The 6,282-nt window shown below is 41.3% G+C and overlaps 1 pseudogene; it reads right to left on the bottom strand.

Moving 5' to 3' along the window:
- Window positions 1-440: 440 nt before the first annotated feature.
- Window positions 441-1,409, bottom strand: LOC149826581 (25S ribosomal RNA; annotated as a pseudogene; the record flags this gene model as incomplete).
- Between the last annotated feature and the right edge of the window lie 4,873 nt (window positions 1,410-6,282).

The raw sequence follows: 6,282 nt of genomic DNA, 5'->3' as shown, positions 1-6,282 counted from the left end.
ACCAACCTATGCACATGCCACACCCCTTGGCACAACTCAGTGCCAAGCTGAGGCACACGACACTATCAGTGGCATGCATACGTCTCTTCAACCCCATGCATCGCACCAAGTCCCATACTTATGGCACGTTGCAAGGCTCTTCGAGATTTCATGTGCAACAATCGCAATGCTTTGTTTTAATTAAACAGTCAGATTCCCCTTGTCCGTACCAGTTTTGAGTTAGCTGTTCGATGCCCGGGGAAGGCCCGGTGAGGAGCCGTTCCCTGTCTGTCCTCCGGCCGGCACGCGGCGGCCCGCTCTCGCCGCAAGAGCAGCTCGAGCAATCCGCCGACAGCCGACCGGTTCGAGACAGGGACCCCCGTGCCCAGCCCTCAAAGCCAATCCTTTTCCCGAAGTTATTGATCTGTTTTGCTGACTTCCCTTGCCTACATTGTTCCATTGGCCAGAGGCTATTCACCTTGGAGACCTGATGCGGTTATGAGTACGACCAGGCGTGGGCGGCACTCGGTCCTCCGGATTTTCATGGGTCGTCGGGGGAGCATCGGACACCACGCGACGTGCGGTGCTCTTCCAGCCGCTAGACCCTACCTCCGGATGAGCCATTTGCAAGGTGGGCAGGCTGTTAAACAGAAAAGATAACTCTTCCCGAGGCCCCCGCCAACGTGTCCGGACTACCAAACGTTGTCGTCAACCGCCACGTCTCGGTTCGGGAATTTTAACCCGATTCCCTTTCGAGGTTCGCATAATCCACGCCATCCAACGGGCTTCCCCTGCCTCTTAGGATCGACTAACCCTTGTGCAAGTGTCATTCACATGGAACCTTTCCCCTCTTTGGCACTCAAAGTTCTCATTTGAATATTTGCTACTACCACCAAGATCTGCACCGACGGCCGTTCCGCCCAGCCTCGTGGCCAGGGTTTCGCAATGACCGTCGCGCCCTCCTACTCATCGAGGCCTGGCAATCGCCTCGACGGCCGGGTGTGGGTCACGCGCTTAAGCGCCATCCATTTTTTAGGCTAGTTGATTCAGCAGGTGAGTTGTTACACACTCCTTAGCGGATTTCGACTTCCATGACCACCGTCCTGCTGTCTTAATCGACCAACACCCTTTGTGGGATCTAGGTTAGTGCGCAGTTAGGCACCGTAACCCGGCTTCCGGTTCATCCCGCATCGCCAGTTCTGCTTACCAAAAATGGCCCACTTGAAGCTCTTTATTCCGCGACGCAGCTCAACAAAGCAGCCATGCCGTCCTACCTATTTAAAGTTTGAGAATTGGTCGAGGACGAGGCGCCCCCGATGCCTCTAATCATTGGCTTTACCTGATAGAACTCTCGTGAGCTCCAGCTATCCTGAGGGAAACTTCGGAGGGAACCAGTGTAAACACCCCAAATTTTCACTCACCTCCCCGACATTTCCACCAAGCATCATCATTCACCTCCCCGGAGATCGCCGAAAGGCAAAATGGTCATTTTCTGAGCCCAGACCTTACAGAAGGCTAAATTGCATCTGCAACTCTCAAAATTTCTCTAAATTTAGCTCAATTGTTCAAAATTCTACTCCTAACATGAGACAAGAATCTAGTTCAGGATTATATTTCATAAGACATGTCATTGCATAGCATTGCATGAGCATTTCATATCACTGCACTGCACAACATGTCATTTTGAGGTCCAGAACTCTTGATTTCAAAATTTTCAATCCACATTAGAATTTCAACTCTTTTCAAAATCGATTTCAAAACCCTTGGTCTTCAAAATTATCAATTCTTCCCATCTTACCCCCAGGACTCTGAATTTCAAAATATTTTCTCAGGAAAACAATCTGGATAATTTTCGATAAGGATTTTGATTCTAGCCCTTTCATCTCAGATTTTTCCCTTTTGTCAACAAATTTCAAATATCTTCTTTTTACAAAATCGCCCTACAGGGGCTAACTCTTTTCAAAATTTCTGTTTTGCCAATTAGTCCAGATTTTATGAAAATTCCAAAAAGAGGTTTTACTGTCTTGTCCTTATTTCAATAAAGAAACAATATGGGACCCACACTGAGGTGGTATCACATAGGCTTTTCTTTTGAAAAACCTGAATTTTGAAAAACCCAAAAATATAGGAGCCTTGTCCATAGATTGACGCCACTGGACCATTTTCTCTCTCCTTCCCATTTATCTGCCAAGTGTCAGCGTGGGGTTCACCTAGAGGTGGCGCCACATGTTATTTTCTCTCTCCTTTCATCCTCCGATATGTATCAGTGTGGGGCCATCTTAAGATGTCGCCACATGTCATTAGACATCCTCTTCATTTTATGCCACGTGTCAATGTCCACCATCTTCACCCTATGCCATGTGTTAGTCCAAGGTCACCAGAAGATGCCATGTGTCATGTGCTGCCTTGTCCAGAAAAAGTAGAGTTGTCTCCTTCTGAGGTGGCGCCATCTGAGGTATTCTCTCCTGCAGCAGACACGTGTCATTCTCTGCTCTTCTCAGAAAAAGCAAGTGACACATGTCACTCACATGTCTCTCTCTTCTTTCTTCAGAAAAAGCAAGTGACACATGTCACTTTCTACCTCCTTCAGAAAAAGCAACAATTCAAATATTCAAACTCCAGGCTGAGGTGGCGCAAATCCTGAAGTCTCCTCCCTAAATTCATTTTTTGAGATGGTGCCACGTGTCCCTTTCCCTCCTTTTTCTGTCTCCTACCACATGGCATTGTAGGAGCCACCCTGAGGTGGCGCCACATGGCCACCCTCCCTTCTTCCAGAGCCAACCTCATTTGAATTTCAAATTTCTTCCCTGAGGTGGCACCATCTGAAGAACCTCCTCCAGCAAGCTGACACTTGTCAGGTATGGAACCATCCTGGACTGCCACATGTCCAAATCTCCTTTCATCAGAAAAAGTAGAATTCAAACTCCTCTGAGGTGGCACCTTCTGAGCCCACTGCCCTGTTCTTCTAACACGTGTCAAGAGCCACTCTGATGTGGCGCCACATGGCCTGCTCCTACTGCTTCTAGATTCAAACCTCAAACCCCCTTTTGAGGTGGCGCCATTCCATAGCCCCACTAGGCCTCAATTTTCATTTTTTATTTTATTCAAAATAAAAATAGCCCCATGAGGTGGCGCCACATGAGGACTCCCTGCAAAAGGTAAATTTTGAATTTCAAACCCCAGATAGCACCCTCTGAGGTGGCGCCATTTGGGAGCCTCCTGCAGAGAAAATCAAGCTACATTTTGAAAATTCCAAAAAAATCCCCTGCTGAGGTGTCTCACCTACAAAATTCTCATTTTTATTTTCTCAAAAATCAAAATGGCATGCCTTGAGATGGCACCACATGGAGGGCTCAGATTAAGCCTCTTTGAATTTCAAAATTTTCCAAAAAATTCTATAAATACAAGGCCCCACGCCCAGCCTAGGAGGGCTCCCTTTGGATTTAGCATTTTCACTTTGAGTGCCCTACTACACGGTTTCGAAATTTTGGAATTCATGCCCCCCTTTGGCTCAATTGAGAGGGTGCATCGAAGTACCAAGCTTGCTCGCATCAATTCCAACTCAACCTATGCGTGTGGATCGAATTTCGTGAACCCTTGGAGGCTCGGATCGAAGGACGAAAGAAGCCGTTGATAGACGTTCATTTTGGGAGTTTCAAAGCTGCAGAAGAACACAAGGTGCACCTCTATTCCAATTGGTTTTATCGAAATAATGCCTTTGTCTTGATTTGCACTTTCGTTTTGAAGAAAGAGCTCATCCGAATGATGGATCGAGCTATTCTCATAAAGCGACATATATTAAAAGTAAAATTATGCTTTCTTGATGATTTTAACATTCATACATTAATTAGATTTAGTTCATATTTCATTTCGTTGATTTAGTATATTTTAGGAATTAATTAGATTTTTTTTTAGCCTTTGTTTCAATTTTTGCTTCATTTCTGTAATTTCCTGTTTTTGTCAGTCAGTACACTCGTTATTTCATGTATTTATTTTTCTTTAAAAATGCCAAAAAAATCACAGTACGCGTACCTAGGTGTCCTTAGCAATCTGCCAAAAATTCGAAATAATTTGAATTTATTTACTGCAGTAAATGATCGAAATGGTAGGTCGGGTTTTGTTACCCAGGATACGTTTTGAAAATTTACTTCCTACTTGTAAAATCGATATCTCTCTCATATGAGGTCTGATTTTCGATCCGAAAAATGTACTAAACTCGGGATGATGTCTAGTATTTAATATGATTTTCTCAGATTTGTCTAAATTTGTTTGATGTCTGACACAAATCCAAGAGTTTGGGAAGCGTGTCAGAGCCTGATTTGGGTCTCTGAGATTTTGGATCGACTTAAGTCGATGGGCTCTCTTTGGGTATTGCTCTAAATCCGAATCTGTAAAAAGTGAATGTCATTTTCGAAGCATATGAAAGCTTATGATTTTTAGAACAGTTTTGATATCTCTTTCTGATTTTGCTTTTCAGTCTCCTGTTTTGTCATATTTGTTTGTTCTGTTGATTTAGGCAAGAAATGTTGTATTTTTATCTCTTTTTCTGCTGATCAAATGCCAAAATAATAAAAATAAAAGTTGTTCCTGTGTGTGTCTTTAGTTCCTCATTTAAATATCAGAAATTTGTATGGTCAAATACTAGTTTTTATGGAATTTTACATCAGATTAGGTTGATTTTGCCTCCGTCAGAACCAAATTTTTGTTACCGAAGTCACCGTAGTTCAAATCCCAAAGATATAAAAGACAAAATTGCTTATTTTCATGTCATTTAGCAGTATGAAAAATTTCAGATGTTTATATGGTGGAATTCTCGTATTACTGCATTAAGTGTTGCATTTGGTTCGGGCCCGTAGGCGAAATCCGCCCTTTTTAGGATTTTCTTTAAATTTCAGTATCTAAACCATGTCATTTCTTGATTTTTAGCATTCTAGGCTGTTTATCAAAATAATATTATGCTCCATACCGAATTTGACAGCATTTGGAATTCGTTTGATGCTCGGTTTAGCCGTATCATCAAAACAGGACCCCGCAGGACCCCGAATCAAGCGAAAAACAAGCGAAATTCGTTATTTTTGATGAATGGTAGCATGTCGAATTCTGATTTTACAATCCTAATGTGTTTAGCAGCATGACATCATGCCTCATACTACGTTTCATCATCATTTGTTTCAATTCGAATTTCAAAATCTCAATTTTACCAAAATTTCCTTCAAAAAACCCTGATTTTAAAGGTGTAACCTTAATATTAGGTGTATTTTGGTCATTTTGACCATAATTTCGAATTTCAAACTATTTCTTACTGGATTTCTTGCATTCACATCATTTCAAATATCAAGAAAGCATGAGAATAGGGTTTATATCCAATTAAGTCCAATAATTTCAGAATATTATTGGAAAATCTTGGAAAAACCCACATATTTGAACTAACCCCATTTCGAGTTTGGCAGGGACATTCAAAAGAAGGAACTGAAGTCTGCAATTTTCCTTTCTTTCATTTATTTAGTGATGTAATAATGTAAATTTTGGAGTAAGAAATTTAATTTTCTGCTTAGTCTAGGATGCATATCATATAGTTTAAATTCCTGCAATATCCTGTTTATGTGATTCATGCATTTTATTTCAAAAGCACTATGGATGTACACGAATGGCACGTGCACCAACTCTTAGGGAGTTGATGAACTCGGTGGAGTCCATATTTACGGCCCTAGTCGGAATATGGACGAAACCCAGATCCATCACCTTTCTACCAGTCACATTGAGCCTACACCCTTAGGCTATCTTAAAAATGCACATCATATTTCCAATATTTTCAAAATATTGTGAATTAACTCAAATAAACTCTGAACATATTCATGACCACAGTCAGAATATGTGAAGGATTTACTTTGGCTTAATACACATTTTTCCAACAAAATCTCTCAGAAAATCTTCTCAAAATGCATTCATTCACTCATAATCATTTGCATCATGAAATCATTGGTTTTCTCATGATTTTCTCAAGAAAAATTCATTCTCAAGAAACTCTGAAAATTTTCAAAGTTGGATTTTCTAAGTCAAGTTTTCCTGTGATTTTCCCTGAAGAATATTCTTTCCTAAGATTTCAGAAGGAATTTCTCACCTTTTTCAAAATCAAAATCGATTTCCAAGTATTTCTAGGACAATATTCTCAATATTTCAATTTCCTAAGTTTGGATTTTTCTTCTCCCTCAGAGTTTTCTAATGGATTTCAATCACTTCCCTGAGAAGCTTTTCAAAGTTGGAATTTTTTCTAACAAGCATTTTCCCTTCAAATGTTCACCT

The sequence above is a fragment of the Nuphar pumila genome, chromosome 10 (genome assembly GCF_984573655.1).
Source record: "Nuphar pumila chromosome 10, dmNupPumi1.hap1.1, whole genome shotgun sequence".
Taxonomy (NCBI): domain Eukaryota; kingdom Viridiplantae; phylum Streptophyta; class Magnoliopsida; order Nymphaeales; family Nymphaeaceae; genus Nuphar; species Nuphar pumila.
Note: the sequence above shows the minus strand (reverse complement) of the source record. Positions and strands in the feature narration are given on the sequence as shown.